This window comes from Bubalus kerabau, chromosome 23 (genome assembly GCF_029407905.1).
Source record: "Bubalus kerabau isolate K-KA32 ecotype Philippines breed swamp buffalo chromosome 23, PCC_UOA_SB_1v2, whole genome shotgun sequence".
Classification (NCBI taxonomy): domain Eukaryota; kingdom Metazoa; phylum Chordata; class Mammalia; order Artiodactyla; family Bovidae; genus Bubalus; species Bubalus kerabau.
The window spans coordinates 40,360,454-40,371,673 of NC_073646.1; the positions used below are offsets into that span (position 1 = coordinate 40,360,454).

Sequence of the window (11,220 nt, forward strand, 5' to 3'; positions counted from 1 at the left end):
GATATTGCTGTTACATCTAAGAAATTTCTGCCTACTCCAAAGTCAGACACACACTGAAGAGTGTTTTTCTTTGGCCGTTTCTAGGATCTTGCTCTTACATTTAAGTCTCTGATCCATTTTGGGTTAAAGTTTGTATACAGTGTGAGCCAAGGATAACATCATTTTTTCCCTGCATGCCACTTGTTCTGGCACCTGTTATTGAAAAGGCAATCTCTCCCTCTGGCACCTTTGCAGTGAATCAATGGACTATGCATATGCGAGCCTATTTCTGAATTCATTTCTTCTGTCTATATGTGTATCTTTTCAGTGGGCTTTTAAATATTCCTGGAGATCAGTTTCGTTGCTCAGTCATGTCCGACTCTTTGTGACCCCATGGACTGCAGCACGCCAGGCCTCCCTGTCCATCACCAACTCCCGGAGCTTGTTCAAACTCATGTCCATCGAGGCAGTGATGCCATCCAACCATCGCATCCTCTGTCGTCCCCTTCTCCTCCCACCTTCAATCTTTCCCAGGAAAGACTTTCCAATGAGTCTTTTCCAATGAGTCAGCTCTTCGCATCACGTGGCCAAAGTGGAGATATCACGTTAAAAAAAATGTATCTCTGTGGCTGCTCACTACAGAGCCTGCTTTCCTTGGGAATCCGGTCCAAGCCCTTCTAAGGGTCGGGTCGGGTGAGGCGCACACCGGCGTGCAGGGATGCCCTCTGAAAGTCTCTCGGTTATTCTTCCCCTGCCCCCACCTATTCCCCAGGCCCCGTGTACACACAGGAACTGCTGTTTAAGAATGCGTTCCTGCCCCACTGGACAGTTTCCTAGGAATCTTAGGCCTGGGCCTGGCCAGGAACCCATTTGTCATCTCTCCGTGGAGCCCTCCTGGGCCCCTGACGGCCCCGAAGTTTGCCCCCAAATTCCAGGGACACCAGCCTAAGACCCTCTGCTCTTAGGAAGGAGATTCACCACCAAGTCACATGGTGTGTGTGTTTACACCCATCATAATCTCATTAAAACTTATTTTCTCTTGTTTTTGCGTCACCAACTAGGGATCGAATCTGTGCCCCCTGCGGTGGAAGTTTAGAGTTCCCACCAGTGGGCCTCCAGAGAAGTCCCTATAATCCCATTTTAATGACATTCTATCTCCAAATAGTTGGGTCTTCACTCTCAGCCCCCAGTGGCTAAGAGCATGTCAGATACCCTCATACCTTCAGGCACCCTGCCCCATGCAGCCCACGTCTACTGGGGAGACACATGTAGACAAGCAAACACGCGGCCAACACATCATGGAGAGGGCGGCTGTAGAGATCCAGGCATGATGAAGAGGGGCCAGAGAGACACCTGCAACCCTCGGAGCTGTCGCTGCTCCGCTGCTGAGTCATGTCTGGCTCGTTGCCACCCCATGGACCACAGCATGCCAGGCTCCCCTGTCTTTCACCACCTCCCAGAGTTTGCTCAAACTCAATGTCCATTGAGTCCATGATGCCATCCAACCATCTCACGGCATTTGAGTGGGTTCGGTCAAAAGACGGGATAAAGCAGGGAAAGAACCCCAGGGAGGGGAAGCAGAATTGGCAAACCTCCCCAGGTGTAGACCAGCAGAGTATCACCAGTGGGTTAGGAATTCGGGTCAAACTGCAAAGCCCAAAGTGGGAGCAGAGGGAGGCTGAGGCCAGAGGGCTTGCATCCACTCCGTGACTTCGCCCCACTTAAAAACTTTAACAATTGTGGTAAAACACATCTTAACCGATTCTAAGCGGGAGGGTCAGCGGAGTTAGGCGCATTCATGGTATTGTGCAGCCGGCACCAGCCTTCTCTACAAGACTCTCTCCTGTAACAGAATCACATGGATTGTCTTCGCGTGGCTGACAGTTCACTCAGCAGAGTGTCCTCAAGGTCCGTCCACGCTGGAGCAGGTGTAGTGTTACCGAGCCGGGTCTGTTTTGTCCGCTCACAGCAGCTCAAACCGCGGAGATACCCAGGTCCGCAGCATAGAGCGGGGTTATTGGCAAGGCAGCCAAGCGAGGACATGGAAAACAAATGTCAAGCCTCCCTGCCCCATGGCAAGGGGCTGGGGGGTTTATGGGATGAGGAATAAAGAAGCAGGGTGGTTCAGAGGCGTGGGGAGAGATGTGGCAAACTGCGTGGTCACGGTCCTTGGCCAGCCGGTGGCGTCTTCCTTACACATCTGGCCAGATGTGTTCTCTGTCGCTGCTCAGAGTCCTGACCCCACCCCTGCCAAGCCCCCCGCCCTGTATGAACACTCTCCATCCACCTCCTGCAACCTCGGACCAGGACTGCGTGTCAGACAGATGGACGATAAAAGGATGCAGATGAAAAGTCAGGGAGAACGATCTTAATCCTGAGCCTTTCTGCTGAGATCTGCGTCCTCCTGTCTCCTTTCTGTGTCTTTCTCTGAGTGCGCCCGTGTGAGCGCTTACCTCCCTTTCATCGGGTCAGAGGGCGGCGGGTGTTCTCCACGAGCTTGTGGGCCGTTATAGGGATCAGATAAGATTAGGGATGAGCAAGCACTCGAGTCTGAAGTGCTCTGCCAATGTAGAGGATTATTATTAATCTCCCATTGATTTCTTAATACAGGGGAAAAAAAAAACCTTCTCCCGTGGGGTTTCCATGGCAAAGAGATGACTGTGTCTCTCATGTTTCCAGCCCCACCTCCCCTTCTCTGCTGGATCCAAAGTTCTGGCCTGGAAATTTAACCACCCTGTGATTTATCACTGATTAGACCTCGCCATAAATCAGAGGTTTCACATCTTTTCTGAATCAGGTGCATACATTAGTTTTACTGGGCTCATTGTAGGTTTTAAAGACTTTTTTTTAAAGATGATTTTTTTTTGATTGTGGATCATTTTTTAGAAGTCTTTATTGAGTTTATCAGAATACTGCTTCTGTGTCATATATATATATTTTTTTATTTTGGCCCTGAGTCAACCAGGGATTGAATCTGCACATCCTGCTTTGGAGGGCAAAGTCTTCGTCACTGGAGTGCCAGGGAAGACTTGAAAATGATCTTTAGTTGGCAATATACAGAAACAGGAAAAATGGATTCAGGTTTCTGATTTTTGGGGAAAAGTCAGAAGACTTGGCTGACTTTCCTGGTGGCTCAGTGTAAACAATCTGCTTGCCAATGTAGGAGACCTGGGTTTGATCCCTGGGTCAGGAAGATCCCCTGGAGAAAGAAATGGGAACCCACTCAGTGTTCTTGCCTGGAGAACCCCATGGACAGAGGAGCCTGGCGGGCTACAGTCCACGGGGCCGCAGAGTCCAACACGACTGAGCAACTAACACACCCACTTTTTCTTGCCACCTACAAAAGTGCTCCTGCAGGAGCTCTGGGATTCAGGTGTGAGTCTGTAAAAGCCCAGTGCAGTCCTAGATGGAGGAGAGGATTTTGAGAGGGAAAGCTCGTACCTGGAAAAGGAGCTGCTGACCAGGGTCCCAGCTACAGAGCCAGAAGCAGCTCTGTACCCCTGATAACTCAGCCTCAGCCCCCTATGGCTTGGTCCTAGCATGGCACCATATGCCAAGGGAGCTGGAGCCAGACCCAGAGTCAGGCCCGCCCACGGCTCAGATGTCAGGCGTACAGACCTGGGTCCTGGCTGTGGGCACTGAAGCACCCGTGAACGGGTTCCAGCCCCTCTTGGCTGTGGTCTGGGAAGCCCTGGAGGTAAGTCCAGTCAGTCTGTACTTAGTACAAAGTTTGTACAGTCTGTACAAAGTCAGTCAGACTGTAGATCCTGAAAGTGCCCTCTAACTAGGCTCCAGAAACAGAAAAAAAACCCACTAAAATTCAAGTGGAACCATGAAAGATCCCTAACAGCTGAAACAATCTTGAGAAAAAAGAACAAAGCTGGAGGCATCGCAGTTCCTTTTTTTGGCCACACCTTGAGACTTTCAGGATCTTAATTCCCTGAGCAGGGGCTGGACCCAGGACTTCAGCAGCCAAAGTGCAGAGTCCTAACTCCTAGACGGCCACGAAACTCCGAGCATCACACTTACTGATTTAACACTTGACAGTCACACAGCATGGTACTGGCATAAAAACTGGGCTTCCCAGCTAGCGCAGTGGTAAAGAATCCGCCTGTCGATACAGGAGACGCAAGAGACATGGGTTCAATCCTCAGCCTGGGAAGATCCCCTGGATGAGGAAATGGCAACTTGCTCCAGTACTCTTGCCTGAAGAATCTCATGGACAGAGGAGCCTGGCGGGCGAGGGTCCAAAGGGTCGCGAAGGGTTGGACAGGACTCAGCGATGAAGCACGCATGCCAATGGAGGAGACACGGGGGTCTATCCCGGGTCTGGGAAGAACCCACACGCTGAGGGGCGGCGATGCCCGGGAGCCACAACTACTGAGCCTGCGCTCTCGAGCCCGGGAGCCTCAACTGCGGAAGCCCGAGCGCCCAGACCCGGTGCTCCGCAAGAAAGGAAGCCGCTGCGGCGAGAAGCCCGCGCACCGCAACCAGAGAGGAGCCCCCACCTTCTACAACTAGAGCAGAGAGCACACGCAGCTAAGACGACTCAGCACAGTCAGACCAATCAACAAGTAAAAATTATATAAAATGTATACAATGCGATATGTCAATTATATGTCAATAACTCTGGAAAATATTTTTTAAATCTTGAATTCAGTAGGGGCTATCTATACCCAGGGCTTCCCTGGTGGCTCAGAGGTTAAAGCTTCTGCCTGGAATGCTGGAGACCCAGGTTCGATCCCTGGGTTGGGAAGATGCCCTGGAGAAGGAAATGGCAACCCACTCCAGTACTCTTGCCTGGAGAATCCCATGGAGGGAGGAGCCTGGTGGGCTACAGTCCATGGGGTCCCAAAGAGTGGGACACAACTGAGCGACTTCACTTTCACGTTCACTTATCTATACCCAGGGTGATGAGTAAAACATTGATTCCGGACAAAAATCAAAACAAATCTTTAAAAAATTTTTGTTGTTTTAGTAACTTTCCTCTGCCTCCCAGTAAAAATTTGGCTAGCCCACAAATTTTGGGTTCATTCTTACAGGACAGGCATTCCCAGGTCAGTTTAGAAGCAAAAAACAATCTCAAATCAACTTGTCTGACTTGAGATATTATCAAAACTCCAAGCCTGTTTTAGCGTTGACTCTCCCTTCTGGGTTGGACTGTGCTGGGCTGGAAGCCTGCATTTAATGGTACTATGCCAATTTTCTGTTTCTTCCTGTGTCAGTTTTGGTGAGGTGTGGTGGTGGTCTACGTATTGGTCAATGTCACCTAAATTCTCAAGTGTATAACTTTGCTCTCATTAGCAAATTTGCTCTTATTTTTACTGTCTAAATATCTGTAGAAACGTTATTTTATTCACCCTTAATGTTTATTTATTCATTCTCTTTTCTTGCCAGAGAACCACTAATCTTACTCTACTGATTTTATCTTTTCAAAGATAGGACTTTTGGCTTTTTTATCCTCCCTGTTGTATATTTTTAAAAAGTTAATTGCTTTTCTTTAATATTTCCTTCTTGTCTTCTTATTTTAGTTTATTTTGCAGCTTACTTTTTTTAAGTTCTTGAGATGATGGGTAATTTTTGGTCTCACTGAATTTTGATCTTCCTTTTTAATTTTGGACTAACGAGCAGATTTTAAAGTTATGAATTAGCTTATTGTTAAAATTACGTTATGAATTAACTTAAAGTAAAATTTCCATCTTACTCCACATATAGCTTAAAATGCATAGTAATTAGCTGTTTTCTTAACGTTAACTAGAAGCCGTCTTTTTGTTATCTCTGTAATTGCAAACTTTCTGTGTCATTTGTCTCAGGTCATTTGTTTTAAATACACGTAGCGGCTACTATCTGATACGTTCTAAACAGTTTTTCCTCTTAATAGGAGAACTTTACAGGTTTTTACTTGTTGCTATTACCAATATGTTTTAATATTAATACATTCTCCCCATCTTAATTTATGTTTTATTTCCTGTCTTTTGAAGATTGACCATATCATGTTTATTATTTTTCCTCCAGTGGTTTGAAATTAAGAAGTTATACATATAATTCTATTTTTCCAATAACTGTTTTAAAATTTAAAACATGTCCAGAGTTAATCAGATTTTTAATTTTCTCTTCAGCAAGACAAGACTTTTCACATAATTTTACTCCTCTTATTTCCTACCAGCCTCCTCCTCTTCTTGCTAACACACCTTTCCCAAGTGGGATTCTTTAGGTGTTTTCAGCTTAAAGTTTTCAATGACACGTTTAAGACTGTTATGTCTCCTGAACTGTCAGACCTAATTTTTTGTCCCCTCCATTCTCTCAGCTGTCTACACGTGGAGCTCGTGAGATGACTGTTGGAGTGATTTTATTTTTTCTCGTATAGTTACTTGCATCTTGTGCTGCCTTCTTAAATTCATTATTTTTGTTTTAGTGGAGCAAATCCTTAACAAATTTGTTCAAAAGAGATTTATGGATGGTCAGTGCTTTCAGTTCTGGTATGTCTAAAGTGTTTTGATTTTGATCTCACACTGAAGTCCTGCTTTTGGACTGCATCTGAAATGCTGGATTCAGGGTAGTTTTATCCTCAGACTGTTCAGGTTGCTGCTCCTTTGTCTTGTCTATCCACTGTTGCCAATGAGAGGGCGGAACCTACTTTTATTCCTGCTCTTTCTCTTGTCTGCTTTGTAATCTTTTTGGACTTTCTCTTCACTCCATGGTTTTGCTTCTCTGTTTCATGCATTCTGATCAACTTACGGTGAACCTATTCAACCCCAATACTTGTGTCTTTTAACTCTGGATAATTTTATTATTAATTTTTTTCCTCTCCTCCATTCTTTAGTTCTCTACTTATGAAATTCATGTTAGATGGCTTTGGAATGGTTCAATTATTCAGGAAATAATCCATTTTTAGCTTTTTTTCCTTTTTTTGGCCGGGGCGGGGGAGGGGGCGGCGGCTCACAGGGCATGTGGGATCTTAGTTCCCTGACCAGGGATTGAACCTGAGTCCCCCTGCAGTGGAAGCATGGTGATTTACCACTGGACCTCCAGGGTAGTCAGGAAATAATCTATTTTTAGTTCTATCAATCTCCTACTCATTTGTTGAGTTTAAAATTTTCAGTATCATATTCAAAATTTCTAAGACCTCAAATTATTAAAAAAAATCATGCACCCCATTTCTGCCATAATATCACTATACACTACTTTTCTGGAGCAACAAAATACTTTGTGAAAAAACAGAAACCCCGTCAGTGTTACCTAGTATTTTAAATGACTTGAGAATTATGCATTCACAGTTGACCTTGACCTTGGTTAAGTACAGAAAGAACTGCAGAAAGTAGTGCATCTGGAAGTCATACTGTTGAAGACAGAATTAGCCCCATCAAGGGTACGGTTATCCATCTTGAGATTCTTTGTAAACCAAAGCAACACGGACTCACTGTAGTCCCAAAAGAGGAACAAGCAAGCTGAATAGACATTGAAATGCTTTAAGAACTCTGCCACTGTGATTGTGACTTGTCATACAGCCTGATCTGTAAACCTAAATTTAGACTGTTCCTTGTTATGAAACCAGGACATTCCATTTCTGTTCAAAAAGGAATGAAGCAGAAGTCAATTCAGCTGCTTTTAATTCATGAAACAGATTTAAATTCAGCCAAGGAAATAAAGATGTCAATTACAGCATTATTTATAATAGCACAAACTGGAAACAACCCAAATGGTCAAAAAGAAGGAAAAAAGAAAATAAATCATAATCAACGTGTATTATGTAGATGTTAAAAACAAAAGCTGTGAAGATTCAGTGACAAGATGGCAAATATGTTCAGTTCAGTTCAGTTCAGTCGCTCAGTCGTGTCCGACTCTTTGCGACCCCATGAATCGCAGCACGCCAGGCCTCCCTGTCCATCACCAACTCCCGAGAGTTCACTCAAACTCTCGTCCATCGAGTCGGTGATGCCATCCAGCCATCTCACCCTCTGTCATCCCCTTTTCCTCCTGCCCCCAAATATGTTATATAAGGTTAAATGAAAAACAGGACAAAAACTTGTAGGCCTGCTTCTCTTACAAATAAGCGTATGTAAAATATACTTGAATATAGGAAAATGTAAAAGAAATGCTATTTGTGGTAATGAACCGGGGTGCTTTTTTCCCATTGTACTTTATTTATTTTTTATTGTTAATTTCTCCTTCCCATTATGGTTTATTACAGGACACTGAATATAGTTCTTTCGCTATACAGTAGGACCTTGTTGTTTATGCGATGCTTTTTAGTGGGGGAATTTTTCTTTCTTTCTTTCTTCTGATCTTAGTTTCATTTAAAGTTGTTCTTTATTGGAGTGTAATTGCTTTACAGTGTGTGCTAGTCTCTGTTGTGCACACAGTCAGCCCTCCCTCTGGGACCTCCCTTCCCACGCTCCCCAACTCCCAATCCCAGCCCCTCTGCGTCATCGCAGAGCACCGAGCTGAGCTCCCTGTGCGTTGTAAGTTCTATAACCTGTTGCTCAGTCGCTCAGTTGTGTCTGACTCTTTGGAGTCCCATGGACCGCAGCATGCCAGGCATCCCTTCCTTCACTGTCTCTCAGAGTTTGCTCAAACTCATGTCCATCGAGTGGATGATGCCGTCCAACCATCTCCTCTTCTGTGGCCCCCTTCTCCTCCTGCCCTCAGTCTTTGCCAGCACCAGGGTCTTGTCCAGTGAGTCAGCTCTCCGCATCAGGTAGCCAAAGTATTGTAACTTGAGATCACTTTTAAAATACTAACTTACTTAGGCAAACATTTGGCAGAGAGAGGGACTGTGAGGGAGAAGTCAGCGGGTGCAGCCAGGTGCCCTGGGCTCTCATCCCAGCTGTCCTGTGGGCTTGGAACATCCTTCGACGACATCCCCAGCTTTCCTGTTGCTTTTGGGCTATTGCTTTTGTTGTCTTTTTTCCCTCCATAGATCATGTTCTGTGTGCTTTCTAATCTTCAGAAAATCTTCTAGTTGGAGAGGGAAGGACAGGGAGGTTGGGGTTAGCAGATATGAACTATTATATAGAGAATGGATGAACAGTAAGGTCCTGCTATATAGCACAGGGAACTAGATCTGATATCCTATGATAAACCATAAAGGAGACTTCCCCGGAGGTCCAGTGGTTGAGAATCTGCCTTGCAATGCAGGCGGCACGGGTTCGATCCCTGGCTGGGAACTAAGATCCCACATCCCATGGAGCAGCTGAGCCCACGCGCGCCAGAGCCTGCACATTAGAGAGTCCACATGCCACAACGCAAGAGCCCATGTGATGCAAAGAAAACCCTGGGTGCCGCAACTAGGACCTCAGGCAGCCAAATAAAGACACACATAGATATTTCAAAAAACTACAATAGAAAAGAGTATAAAAAAGAATGTATACACATGCATAATGGAATCATCTTCCTGTACAGTAGAAATCAACAGAACACTGTAAGATCAACTATACTTCAATAAAATAAAAAAAACTCTTCTACAGTCAGTCTAGTACTATTATGTATTTACTCTCATTAAAACTACATTTTCTGCTGTTTTTACGGGAGTTGGAGTCAGGAAAGTGGTGCTTAGTCCAGCAGTTTGTTCTGTCTCTGTTGTTTATTTTTTGTTAACTAATCGATAATTCTAAAGACATGCTTATTCACAACCTTTGTTCTCCTAATGTTACTTCTCCCTTAAATCTTTGTTTTTTTAACCAGTAAGTCTCATCTTATTGCTTTTAAAAACTTAATCCATGAGGCGGGCATAGAATATTATAGGTTAGTTTTAACTAACACTTATTTTAAGATTTATTTCAGTCTTTTAACAATTTCTTGCCTCTTAGAGTTAAATAAACTTCGTATTACTCATGGTATTGATTACAGATCTAGCATCCTGCTCTTTGCTCTACTGAGTCAGGCTGGGAGGACATGTTTAGCGCTGATTACACAGTTTCGCCTGGAGAAGGGAATGGCAGCCCACTCCAGTATCCTTGCCTGGGAAATGCCATGGACAGAGGAGCCTGGTGGGCTAGTCCATGGGGTCACAAAGAGTCGGACACAACTGAGCGACTAACACTAACAACTTCACGTAACACTGCACTGAAGTCACAACTCGTGGGCTCAGCTTTCAGCTGAGGCTCCAGCCTATGGACTGACTGAACCTGTTTTATTTCACTTGATGCATACTTCATGACACCCCATCGCCCGTGTTTGCCAGGCTGGGTTCATTCATAAAACAGTGCCTGCAGGTACTGGGTGACTAAACGACACGTTATTAATATAGCAGTCCAATAGCTGCGCGCCTTGTAATATGTGGTTACCAGAAAATTTAAAATTATACCTGCTACTTATGTTTATAGCTTGGGTTCTATTTCTCTTGGACTGTGGTGGAATAGAGAGCCCAGGAATAGAGCCATACATAGATGATTAATTTGTGACAAAGACGCCAAAGCAAATCAGCAAGGGGAATATTCTCTCCAACAAATGGTGCTAGACGGGCCTCCAGACACGGAAGACAAACGTATGGTCCTGAAGGGGCAGGAAGGGGATGGATAAGTTAGGAGGCTGGGATTAACATACAGATACTACTGTATATAAGACTGCTGCTGTTTAGTTGCTCAGTTGTGCCTGACTCTTCTGCGGCCCCATGGACTGTAGCTCGCCAGGAACACCACAGCATACCTAATATTAACTGAAAAAGGAACACAGACCTGGGACTTCCCTGGTGGCGCAGTGGATAAGAGTCCGCCTGCCAGTGCAGGGGACACGGGTTCAATCCCTGGTCTGGGAAGATAAACTATGTCTCGGAGCAACTACCCGTGCATCACAACTCCTGAAGCCCACGCGCTCCAGAGTCTGTGCTCTGCAACTCGAGAAGCCGTCACTGTGAGAATCCCCAGCGTTGTAACGAAGAGGAGCCCTGGTCGCCGCAACCAGACAAAGCCTGCACGCAGACCCGGTCTGCAACGGAGACCCAGTGCAGCCAGAGAAACACAGACCTCAACGTGAAAGCTCACACGACGAAGCCCGGAGAGGAACGCAGAGGGAGAAAACGTCTGCAGCCGAGGGCAGGCAAGAATTAATTTTTGAGATGTGCATTAGAAATTTAATTTCCAATCAGAGAAATAGCAAGAACAGTGAGACTTCATGGAAAACGGGGAGGTTTGGATACAGAAACTCCATCAAACGGGTAAGGAGGCAAATCACACATGAGAGGCGGGTGTGCCAGGTGCTGGGTTTTTTTTGGCTGCACGGTACAGCCGGCGGGATCTTTAC

At 45.4% G+C, this 11,220-nt stretch overlaps 1 non-coding gene across 1 annotated transcript; it reads left to right on the plus strand.

Moving 5' to 3' along the window:
* The first annotated feature begins 4,663 nt into the window (after nucleotides 1-4,663).
* TRNAS-GGA (transfer RNA serine (anticodon GGA)) lies at nucleotides 4,664-4,735 on the plus strand. Its single transcript has one exon. It is a non-coding gene; the product is annotated as a tRNA-Ser (tRNA).
* The last annotated feature ends 6,485 nt before the right edge of the window (nucleotides 4,736-11,220 follow it).